Source organism: Taudactylus pleione, unplaced genomic scaffold (assembly GCF_031769625.1).
Source record: "Taudactylus pleione unplaced genomic scaffold, aTauple2 ptg000046l, whole genome shotgun sequence".
Classification (NCBI taxonomy): Eukaryota; Metazoa; Chordata; class Amphibia; order Anura; family Myobatrachidae; genus Taudactylus; species Taudactylus pleione.
Window position 1 is genome coordinate 17,934,252 of NW_028284448.1, and position 13,372 is coordinate 17,947,623.

General features: G+C 45.0%; 1 protein-coding gene across 2 annotated transcripts in view; it reads left to right on the top strand.

Moving 5' to 3' along the window:
* The window catches only part of NT5DC1 (5'-nucleotidase domain containing 1), a 446,918-nt gene that overhangs the window by 351,301 nt on the left and 82,245 nt on the right, over positions 1 to 13,372 (top strand). The window lies entirely within an intron of this gene.

Consider the following 13,372-nt stretch of genomic DNA (forward strand, 5'->3'; position numbering starts at 1 on the left):
ACAGATTTTTAGGGGGTCTAGGAGTGGTCCTTATGCTATGTAGGACCAACGGTAATGCTTCTGGCCATCCTAGTCCAGTCTCTGCCATGATCTTACTTAATTTATTTTTAATAGTAACGTTCATCCTCTCCACCTTGGCACTGGCTTGCGGTCGGTAGGGGGTATGAAGTCGACTATTAATACCTATCAGTTTACATATATTTTGAAAAACATCACCTGTATAATGAGTACCCCTTTCACTCTCGATAATTTTAGGGATACCATATCTACACACAAACTCCTGAGCAATTTTCTTGGCAGTGAACGCAGCAGTATTAGTGGCAGCTGGGTATACCTCAACCCAATTGGAAAACACATCAGTGCACACTAATACATACTTGAGACTCCTGCAGGGTGGTAATTGGATTAAATCAATTTGTTTTACCTGGAAAGGTCCGTCAGTCGGAGGAATGTGGGATGGTTCGGTAGGGATAGTTTTCCCAATGTTTTTCCTCAAGCAGGTCAGACAGGACATTGCTCTCTTTTCTGCTTGAGAAGAAAAACCCGGTGCGCACCAGTATGCTCTCACCAATTTACACATACCTTGCTTTCCCAAATGAGTCACACCGTGCGCTGCCTCAGCCAGGCTTGGGTAGTATACCTTGGGAGCCACTGGCTTACCTTGTCCGTCTCTCCAGAGTCCAGAGGACTCTTGCCCACATCCCTTGGACCTCCAGACTGACTTTTCCTGGATAGAACACAAATTTTGCATCTCAATTAATTTCAGCATATCAATTGTTTGAAAAGTCATGATTTGTTCAGTTGGTACATTCATTTTTAACCCTGCTGCCCATTTTGCAGCTTCGTCTGCCCTTTTGTTTCCCAGTGACACCGGATCATCATCACATGTATGAGCTTTACACTTAATTACTGCCACTGCCTTTGGCAATTGGATTGCTGTTAGTAGTTATTTTATTTGTTTGGAATGTGCAATTGGTGTGCCTGCTGCTGTCATAAACTTTCTCAGAACCCATAAGGCACCAATATCGTGTACTACCCAAAAGGCGTACCTAGAGTCAGTGTAGATATTAGCAGATTTACCTTCCGCTAATTCACATGCTCTCTTTAGTGCCACCAGTTCCGCCACTTGGGCCGAGTGTGGTCGGCCTAAAGATTCGGCTTTTATAACATCCTCGTCATTTACCACAGCATAACTTGTACATAGTTCTCCAGTGTCAGTTTGTCTATGACAACTCCCATCCGTGTAAAATGTCACATCTACATTTTCTAAAGGTGTATCCTGTATGTCAAGTCTTGCAGTAAAGGTTTGATTCAGATATTCCATACAATCATGTGCATCAATATACCTGCAGAACTCACCTATTGCCAACGGCTCACCTCTCTCCACCCTTTGTGCATCATGTTGCACATATGGTAAATACGTAGCTGGATTTAATGTACTGCACCTTTTGATGGTGATGTTTGCAGGTGCTATTAAGGCCAGTTCCCATTTTGTGAATCTAGCTGAGGAGACATGTCTGGTTTGGGCAGAGTTTAGCAAAGCAGATACAGCATGGGGAGTATAGACAATCATATCATGGCCTAGTACCACATCCTCACTCTTACTGACCAATAGAACAGTTGCTGCTACACTTCTTAAACACGTTGGGAGTGATCTTGCCACAGTGTCCAATTGTGCACTGTAATATGCTACGGGCCTACTGGCATCACCATGTTTTTGTGTTAGGACACCTGCTACACAACCATCAGCTTCCGTACAATACAAATCAAAAGGTTTTTCATAGTCAGGTATCCCCAATGCAGGTGCTCTTGTCAGACTATCCTTAAGATTAAGGAAAGCCTGCTCTGATTCCTCTGTGTGTATGGCACGATCGGGCTTTGAGGAAGAGACTAAGTCCTGTAATGGCAAGGCCAAAATAGAAAAACCTGGGATCCACATTCTGCAGTATCCACACATTCCCAAGAAGGTACAAATTTGCTGTTGGTTCTGCGGCAGTGTCATGTTCTGTATGGCCTGAATTCTGTAGTTTGTGAGATGTCGTAATCCCTGAGTTAGGCAGTGTCCCAAATATTTAGCCCTGGACTGGCATGGCTGTAGTTTATCCTTAGCAACCTTGTGTCCTGTTTGCGAGAGATGAAGCAACAAAAGTTTAGTATCATTTAAACATGACATAAACAAATCAGAACATAACAATAAATCGTCCACATATTGTATTAGAACAGATCCATTGGCAGGTTGAAAAGATTGTAAACAGTCGTGTAAGGCCTGGGAGAAGATACTGGGGCTGTCTATGAAACCCTGGGGAAAACGTGTCCATGTGTATTGTACACCCCTGTATGTAAAGGCGAATAGGTACTGACAGTCAGGATGAAGAGATACAGAGAAGAAAGCAGAACAGAGGTCAATGACAGTGAAATGGGTTGCATTTGGTGGGATCTGCATGAGAATGACAGCGGGATTTGGCACTACGGGAAATTGGCAATATACCACCTTATTAACCCCTCTAAGGTCTTGTACCAGCCTATATCCCCTCCCACCACTTTTCTTCACAGGAAAGATGGGACTGTTGGCTACACTTGCTGTATGAACTAAAATTCCCTGCTGTAACAATCGCTCAATTATGGGATAAACCCCTAATTCTACTTCCTGTTTTAATGGGTACTGGGGAATTTTTGGAGCTTGCCTACCACTTTTTAGATTTACCATTACGGGACTTACGTTTGCCATTAATCCAGTGTCCTGTCCATCCTTGGTCCAAAGCGAATCTGGAATTTGGGATAACATTTGATCTACCTGAGATGGATTTTTATAGTGATATATTATCCTTTGCGGAATGTCCAAAATATCCCTCACCTCGTGAGCAACTCTCTCTGGGATATCTAGAAATATACCATCAGGGGTACAATATATGACACATCCCATCTTACATAACAAATCCCTTCCCAGTAGGTTAGTAGGAGCCGCTGCTGCCAGGAGGAAAGAATGCCTGGTATGCAAAGGCCCGATAGTGACCTCTGTGGATTTTGTTAAAGGATAATGTTGCACTTTACCCGTTACACCCATTGCTAGTACTGTCTTTCTGGTTACCTGTAAGTTAGCGGGAGATTTTATCACTGGTCGCCCCTGTGTCTACAAGAAAAGGATATTTAGTACCAGCTACATCAACCATCATTACCGGTTCTTCCCTAGTACTTCCCATTAACCTGACTATCTGTAGACTACAGGTATGACCTGACCCCTAGTGTTGACTCTCACTCTCCAATACAGCATTTACGGCCACAATTGGAGCTGGTGACTGTTGTGGGTTTCCTGTACTCTGTGTGTATACCTTATGGGGATATACAGGTACTCCCTGGTTAGGGGGTCCTACCTTCTTCACCCTATAGTTCCTACTTACATGTCCCACTTGGTTGCAGTTAAAGCACCTTCGTGAGTGGGTTGGGTGAAAGGATTGCTGTGTGGGTTGAGCGAAAGGGAAAGATGGTGGGTGTGGATAAGGATATTGAGAGAAATATGGTGGTTGTGGATAGTATGGGTTTTGTGGCTGTGTGTGATAAGTAGGGTAGGGTTGTGTTTGAGGTGGTGCAGGATTGGTGAGGACGTGTAGCTGTGTAGGTGTGTCTGTTGGCTGTGATGTTATAGTCATTCCTTCTAGAGCTTGAATACTAACAGCCATTAGCTTCTCGCTCTGTGTCTCTCTTTTTAAGGATGTTCTTATCATGTTCAATAGCGGATTCTATGAGGGTGTCTACAGTGACTCCCCTCCAATCAGGTAGTGAGGTCTGAACTCGGGTCTTTAGGTTCTCTTTTAGACCATCCATAAGTACAGTGATGATCATTCCCCTGTGATGAGTGCTATCTTTAATATCCTCTAACCCTGTGTACTGGGTGATAGCCTGCAGAGCTCGGTTACAATAATCCTCTGCAGATTCACTTTCTTTTTGTTTTATGGTGAAAATTTTGCTCCAGTTAACTACTACTGGAAAATATACATCCAGTTGAGTTATAATGCGGGTAATGTTACCTTGGTTTATTTCGTCTGTTAAGGGAACATCTCCATCCAATACACAATCCTTGATAAACTTTGTCACGTCGGTATTGCGTGGAAGACAAGCCTTTAACAACACTCGCCAATCTTTATTTGTTGGCTCGTGAGCGCTACCCAAATTTTTCAAAAATCTTTGGCATTTGGCTAATTCCTTTTTAGGATCGGGGAAATCATTCATTATGAAATTTAGCTCCGCTCTTGTTCAAGGACAATGCATTGCTACCTCCCTTGTGGACACTACACCGTTCGCATCCGCATTCCCATTCGGAACAGTTATTGTCCTGATGGGATGCAGACCGGCCGCACTGCTACTTTTGACCTTGTTACCTGGCTGGGGATTCAGTCTATTACTGCTACGTATAGGGTTAACAACTTCCTCTACGGGTGCAGTTGATGTTAACCCTTACTGTACTGTCACTGATGAATATGGGGCCACCATTGGTGTTTGTTGTGGTGGAGCATCTAACATGTGTACAGCATGGGAAATGGCACACGTAACAATAGTCTCATCATCCGCATCATAAACATTTTCTTAATGATTACTTAAGAGAGGGTACAAGTTACTTGTTACATTTTTATGGGTTTTTTCATCAACTGTACCTGCACCCCCATCCGCATAGGTCGGTGGTGGTGCGTGTGAACCACTGGCAATTCCTTCCGCAATGCTACCTTGCTGCACATGCGTGCTATCTCGCGGCTCGCATTCACCACAGTTTAGCACTGTGTGTGTACTCTCTGGTAACGTGCTTGCGACGCTAGTTTGCATCGTGTGCACACCTTTAAGCCATGCATCCCCCTCACGCTGCCATAATTTTAAATACTCGTTATATTTTACCTTTTTCATTCGAGAGCGCACCATACAGATACTATCTCGGACATTGTTCAATACCTCCTTATCAAAGCTGCCAATTCTGGGAAACGGTCTAACACTCTTTATCGTCATTTTAAACCATACATCACAGTACCTAGTTGCATAAGCACCGTACTTAGTATGCATAATATGCCGTGCGGATCCAAACGGCTCTTCCAACAGCAGCACATCACCTAACATCTCTACCATTCTGGGAGAACCCTAAGTTTTTCGATGGAGATTTAAACTGGTGAAAGACAGTCAAGATACTTTCACTTACCTATGGAAGAAACGTCTAGATGCCTCCACTCACCTATGGAAAAAAGTCTAGATGCCTCCACTCACCTATGGAAGAAAGTCTAGATGCCTGCACTCACCTATTCCCTTTTTGACTACGTTTCAACTGCTAGCATGTAGGCATTCCAATAACACCTACCCTTTTCAGTGATTTCGTCCACCCTCTACCCAGTTCAAAATCACAATTTAGCCAAAACTGTGCGGTTCAATTACATGCTCGAAAAACCCTAACTGATCACTGAATACTGTACTCACACTGGGAGCCGAACCTACAACAAAGACAACAACTACACCTGCTTATGTGTATAGAACGGTATCTACTACCGAGCTACTAGGTCGACCCTTGCGCCTAGTCCTTAAGGGTCCTACGATACCCTTAACTAGGGAACAGTTGTCCCTACCAACAAATACTCACTGTTACACACCCTTTTCCTGCGCAGAAAAATACACGTTTTCCCAGACTATGGCAACACTGATCAAGATGCTTACAACAATGCTGTCTATCAATGCACTCTCAACGGCTTTGTTCAAAACACGTGGCAGCAATACTGGAAGTACGTATATGCTATTGTGCGACTAGTCACATACACAAGGTACAGTTGTTACATACGCACGCGCTCTGAGCCCAGATGCCGGCATCAGCATAGAAACCTCCGTCAACAGCACAGAAAGAAGACTCTCGACAGGGGTCAGAGAGCGCACATATATACACTTACAGGGATAGGCAATACAATAGACAAGTTTAGCATGATTCCATTGGTTCTTCCTAAAGGTGCTTCTGTTACAGGACAGTTCATAGGTCAATTCGAATGGACACAAACAGCCTCCAACAACCCTTTGTGTCCTTTTTCCCACTGCATGCTAATCTAAGCTGATAACATTACAGAGTACATTTTAATGTTTTAACTCTCTATAGTCCATAGTTTGCAGATGCATGTTGCGATCTTCTCACCGATGATACCGGAAATCTGTTGTGACACAGTGGATCAGTACAACACCAAACACGGTCTGCTTACCATGTACTAAACCTTAGATATCAAATAACCTTTATTACACAACAATTATTACTGCATAAACCTTGAATATTACACTTTAATGCTAGGGAATCTTTTATGTAAGTGTGCAATGTGTAAGTATTGAGGAATTGGGAAAAGACGCTAGTTAGCGCTGTGCGACTGTGTTTTGTGGAGTACACCATGGTACATGTTTTACAGGGATAATCATTTTATATGTTTTAATGACTGTCTGTATTTGTATGGTGAGGAGTTTTAACTTCTTTCTATTGCGTGGGAATCGCACAACGCTATATAATAGCATCGCCATATGTTCTTATAATGGCGAGTTTCACTAAAATGGCGTTGGGCAGCCAGTCGCAGAATGGTGTCTCATTGCCATTCGCAAAATGGCGTCGCCCCGATCTAATTTTATACCGATACTGTCTCAGCCAATTAACCGGCTTCGACAAAACTAAGGACTTTTCCCACATTTTTTCTCGCACTTATGGAGGCTGCTAGTAAAAATATGACTACTGTGGCTACTGGGCGTCTGATCGGAGCAACAATTGAATTGCACAGATAGACGCCAATTAGCTTGATGCCCAGCGCTAACAAATTAATTCCTCCCTGAGAGGGAGATCTATCAATGGTGATTTTCTTCAAGTTAAAGTCACCCAACATTGATATATGTATATAAATTGTTAATTCATTTTTCAAACTCCTGTAGAACATGCTTTTTTGTAGATTTCCATGGCAATTTAGCAAATTTATTTTCACTAAATTCTCTTGTTTTACACTTCACAATGTGGAAATCAATGATATCTGTGATTGTCAGATGTATGGTCATACATTTTTTTAGAGAGGTTTGAAAAAGTGGAAATTTATGTGACAACATGATAGATCTTCCTAGGGCTAAGGATCAGATCAGATCAGTGTATTTCCTAGAGAACAGGTTCTCAAACTCTGGAGCTGATTCAGACCCGCTCGCTAGGATGCGTTCGCTTCTAACTGGCCGATTGTCGCATTCTGCGCATGCGTATGCATCGCAATGCCCGTGCGCGAACCACTGCGAGAGGTTGGGAAGCGTTCACTCACTGCGCATAGACAGCCCAACAGAGTGAGTGACAGGAGAAGCCGTTTGTGGGTGGTGACAGGGATTGGCCACTTGAAATGGAGGAGTGAAGGTGCCGTTTAAGAGGCGTGTATAATTAAGAGGCAGCATCATTGTACGTCACCTGGTTGTATTTCACACTGAAGTGATCGCAGTGCTTGCGGCAGAGTACGTGCTTGCGGTGCTACGATCGCATCCGATGGTGCTCGATGTACCAATGGTTTCGTGCACTTCCTGGAGATAACATGTTCAAGTGGGCGTCTTAAGACAGGCTGGTGGGCATCTGCATACTCAAAGTGATCGTACGCCAAGACATAATGGGCGTGTTTATGCCTTGCCATGCGATCTGCCTTGCTCGGTGTGTGCCGAATTTGCATACGCTGGGTGCGAAAGAACGACATAGCGAACGGGTCTGAATGAGCTCCTCTGTCCTCAGGACCCCAAACAGTGCATGTTTTCCATGTCTCCCATGTCTCTCACAGAATCACAAGTAAACTAATTATCTCCACCTGTGGATCTTTTAAAATGTGTTAGTAATGAATACACCCAGGCCCGTATCTGGGGTAGTGTGACCTGTGCCATGGCACAGGGCAGGGGGCTCTGTTTGGGCCTGTCAATTTTCTGTTTATTATCATTCTCACTTGAAGCTTCATCTTCTTTTATCCCCAGCATCTCCTGGCCTCCCCTATCTCTTACCTTTCCCCATGAGGCCAGGGCCCTTTTTCGGGTGTGTTATCCCCTATTTAAAAATAGGTGGGGCGCCAATGCTCATTCTGGCACAGGGCACCAAAAAGTCTAGTTACGGTTCTTCTGAATACACCTGCTAGGTGACCTGGAAAATGTAAGCTGTTTGGGGTCCTGAGAACCGAGTTTGAGAACCCCTATCATACCCCATTTCCACCAAAAAGATTTGGAACATGGGGCCTGATTCAGACCCACTCGCGAGCGGCTGTCCGCTCGCAAGTGGGTCGATGTTCTGCACTGAGCATGCGCACGACGGAGGGAGCTCCGTCGTGCGCATGCGCCAGACGCGACGAGCGAAGGAAAGTCCTTCGCTCGTTGTGTCTGATCAAAGGGGGCGTGCTGTCGATGTTGATTGACAGCACGCCCCCTTTGGTAGGCGTGCCGGGGGCGTGCCTCCCTGACGGGGGCGTTCCCACGGGAACGCCTCCCGTCAGAAGCCGGCCCACTGACATCACTAGTGATGTCAGTGGGAGCGATTTTGGCTCTGATAGAGCCAAAATCACTCCGGAGCTTGCGGTTGAAAACCTCAACCGCAGGCTCCGGCTCGCAGTTTCGATGGTCGCGATGGTCACGACCATCGCGGCCATCAAATTGCATGCTCGTATAGCCTGTGGGTGGTGACCCACAGCTATACGAGCGTCCAGGAGGACGCTCCATTTTCATGGAGGGCGGCCCTCATTCAGAGCGTGCGCTCTGCTCAGAGCGTACAGCTCTGAATGAGGGCCATGGTTCCTAACCAGGTCAGACCCGGGATTTCCCCATTTCCATTGAGGTGCCGACCCAAGAATATCCGGGTGCAGTGCCGGCGCTTGACGATGACATCACCAAACGCCGGAAACTCCATCTCGCCTGATGACCAGGCAAGTGGGTCCTTCCCAGGAGGTGGGTCCTTCCCGGGGGGTGGGGGGGGGGAGGCGATGTCATTTGGCAGGCTGTCTGTGACAGCTGTCACCGAGGAGGGAGAGATTACAGCCTCCCCGTATGAAGCGGGATAGGGTAAAAGCCGGAACGGTCCGGACCATACGGGGAGGCTGTAATCTCTCCCTCCCCGGTGACAGCTGTCACAGATAGCTTCCAAATGACACACAAACACCATGCTGGAAACAGGTCCCGGTTTGGAAGACCCTGGTTACCCGTTTTTACTGAGCCTGACCAGGGTTTTACCTGCATAAAACCCTGCTCGAGACCTCGAGACCCAGGAAGAAATACTGAGGATTTTTTCATAGGACCCTTTTCCACTGTGCCGCTACCCAGACCTGGGTATTTTGACCAGTGGAAAAGGGGTATTATATTACTATTGCATTTTCAGAAGGCAGAATGTATCATGTTTCTTTTATTTGCATATGGTTTTGAACACATTACTGTACTGATGTTAAAGTGCAATGCAAAACAATAAAAAAAATCCAAGTTTATACACTCATCCTATACATTGTTTGGATATAATATTTATCCATGTTAGCCAAGATACAATTTATATTAAAATATACATAGAATTCTGAAAGCATCATTATCTTCAAATATATGGCGCACTCTTGTGGCCAATTATCATATAAGGTTTGTGGGAGTTTTTGCTTTACATATAAAAAAAAAAATGAATTGTAAATTAGTTTTAAGTGACATAAAGGGCGGAATTCAATTGATTACGCGGTCCAGATCTCCCGTCTAAAGTGACAGGAGATCGCGGGCCGCCATTCAATTGCTGCCGTTCTTCGCCGTGATCGCGCCCATAGATGTCAGGTTTAGCCGCGTAAAGCAGCTAAACCCGACCAAAGTGCTGGGCGCGATCGCGAAAAGTGATGTTTGGGCGCCCAAACATGTCACTTTTCGCACATTTCAGCTCTCATCCCCCAGGGGCTGCGAGCTGAAATGTAGCGCTTGGCAGCTGATCGCGCCCGACAGGAGCAAGAATAGAATAGCTCCGTCAGGCGTGATAGGGGATAAAAACAATTGAATTCCGCCCAAAGAATGAATTGTATATTTATTAAGAGTAGTAGGTTGAAATTCCACCGAAATACTTAGATGGACCATGAAGCCCATGATAATTGTTCAGACATGTGTTGCATATTTGTGTAATATAGTACATGTGGAGCAGTAATACAAATAGTGTTAACAGGCTCTCTAATGCGCTATATATTTGTATAATAAACTATTATAGAAATAATTTCACAGTAATATGCTTCTAGCTACGTATGAAACAGCAGACACAATTCCTTCCATGTTTTTTTTTTCTATCTTTTTCCTGCTTTGTATAAGTGTTATACTGTACACTATGCGGGGTATTCAATTTGGAGCGAAAAGTCCGTGCTGGACTTTTCGCTCCACATCACTGATTATCCTGGGATAAAGTATCAAGCGCGCGCCCGCTTTATCCCCATATTCAATAAAAAAGCTACGAAAACGGGAGCCGGCGAAATAGGATCAGCGATAAAAAACGGGATTTACCTGGAATAAATTGTAGGACCCCCCCTAAAGCTGTAAAAATATGGGGATCATTATGGGTAACCCCGTTTTAGCCTGGAAATGAAAGTCGGGGTTTTAAATAGCCACGGCAGGTGTTTTTTTTCCGACATAGAAGTGATGCAGAAGAGCACTTAGGTTATTTTTTTCGTTTTTTTAAGTGGTCCCATCATATTTGGGGTACATGAAAATGGGTACTAGCATATTTTTGTGTCCCTAAAGTACTTTTTCAAAAATTCTGCAAAAATGCACCTGCCAGTAATAGCCTGTTCTAGAAAACATCTGCCGCATACTTGCAGAATAGCCCTGAAGCTATTTCCCTATTTTTAAACACTTTTTTCCATTTTTTTTTTCACCCCAATTTTTTAATAATTTTTTTGGGGTGTCCCTAATTTTTTTTAAAACTTTTTTTGACACAGTTTATTTTTAAATGACATTCCCAGGGATGCAGGCTATTTTTTTTAAGCCTGCACTCCTAAACCCCAATTCTGCACTTTTTTTCGCCACCTATTCAGTGGTGAAAAGTTATCCCCGAACCTGCGAAAAGTCTTTGAAATTGAATACGGGGATAATTGAAATTGGCGAAAATGACGTAATTTTCGCTCCAAATTGAATCCCCCTGTATATGTCATAAAGGACATGGGGCTGCTACAAACTCTTCCCTCGTGTACATCTGATCGGCAGAATGTGCAAAGACTGAGACACCCACTTTTATCGTCCATGCACGCTGTAATACCAATTGGTACGTCCTTATGCACCACCATCAGTTGCACCTTTGAAAATTGCACAAGCTTTATGGCAGGTGCAGATTTACCGTCTGACCATGGCTTCCTATGCCTGCAGCTGTGAACGCAGTCGCTTGCAGTGACATGTCTACGACACTTCCGTAAAACGCCCACTGAATGGTCCTTTTTTTTGTGCACTATTAAGCCATCACTTCTTCACCACCTTTCTGATACGGCTTGAATCAAATGCAACAGCACTTTTACACTGTGTAACGCATGCGTCGTTGGGACTTTCACAATTGTTTGTGCATGTGCAGTTGCAAATAATCGCTCAACTTCATAAACATTGTAATTGCATTCGGATTGCGGGCCTGATTCAGATATGGACGCTACTTCGATGTTCACATAGTTGAGTGATTATCTGTGGACTTAACAGCCATCTTGGCCGCAATGCCCACGCTCGACGATTGAAATGCTGTCAAATGTGACTACGGTCGTAGTGAGGATTTATTCGCAAGTGATTGACAGACCGTGGGAGGTAACAGGGAGTGGCGGTAAAAACGTGGGAGGGTCGTGACTACTTTCTGGGCGCATATCTGCCTACATCTGTGATCATGTACACAGAAAATATGGTGTCGATGTCTCCGATCCTGTGACCATAGGGTTACACAGATGGTCAATTATCGAAGGATCTGTAATCACTGTTGCGTATATGAGGCTGTTGATTGGGTCTGTGAGGCCGCCCGTAGGCGTCTCAATACATTTCCTGGTGGCTGTAGCATTAGCATATTTTCGTACAGTAGTTGCGTACAGGATCACAGCCTCTAATGCATTAGCGTCCACATCTGAATCAGGCCCAGTATGTGACTCTGAATCAGGCCCATAGTGTCATAAAGGAAAATTTCAGTCAAATGTTACTATTTTTTCTAATAAGTCACTATCTCTGGCGTCTCTACTTGATTTTTTGCTAAGGTCCTGTTTTGAGGATTTCTGGGCCTGATTCAGACCCGCTCGCGAGCGCTGAGCGCTCACAAGCGGGTTGATGGTGGCCCAGTGCGCATGCGCACGACGGAGACGGCTCCGTTATGCGCATGCGCGAGCCCCGAATAGCGACGGGCAAACCGTCGCTCCGGGTCTCATACCAGAGGGGGCGTGCTGTCGATGTTGAGTGACAGCACGCCCCCGTTGGTGGGTGGGCTGGGGGAGTGGCTGCCCAAACGGAGGAGTTCCCATGTGAACGCCTACTATCTGGGGCCGGCCCCACTGACATCACAAGTGATGTCAGTGGGAGTGCTTTCTGCTCTGTTTGAGCCGAAAGCACTCTAGGGCTTGTGGCAACGAGACCCTACCACAAGGGTCTCGTCGCAATCCTGATGGTCGCGATGGTCTTGACCATCTTGACCATCTTCCTGGCCGCTCGCTATTTGGTCACCCACAGCTATGCGAGCGACGCAGGAGGCCGCTCTAAAAAAACAGAAGGTCGGCCCTGATTCAGAGCGTCCAGCTCTGAATCAGGCCCTCTGTCTGTGGAAACAGGTGGGATAATTCATCGATGCATGATTAAAGGAATCTACAAAACATGACCTATTAGTGGAGAACCCCTGCCCTAGCGGATGGTTTGGGGATGGATTCACATTATGACAGGGTTCACCAGGCTGTAAGTTGCCCTGTTACACACTTCCCAACTGGTGGTACAGTCACAATTTAATGGGACTGTGCTGCCGACCCATGGTTGCCATCTTCAGTCCAACTCAGCGGATGTTGGGAGGCAAGTATATAATGACCTGAAGTCCATCAAGTGCTTTTGGCATAAAAGGAAATGGAATTTAGTAAACCAATACAGTCCCTGGTGCCTGACTCATTCTCTTCTCTTTTGCACCCTTCTTCACCCTTATTATTCCCTGTCTTTTGGTGATGATGTTAAATATCGTTCTATTTAAATATGATTATGTGGGTATGGCAGAGTCTCTAAATTATGTATCTAACCTTGGATAGAGGCTGCAGCAGCCTCTGACTGTATTAAACAGAGAGCTAGATCTCTTCTGCTGTACTTAGTTGCATTGTAATTGTCTAATGCTGGAGATATCTCTTGAAATAGGCACTTGGTAAATAGGCTTATGTCTGCATGAAATTTTGCCTATGCC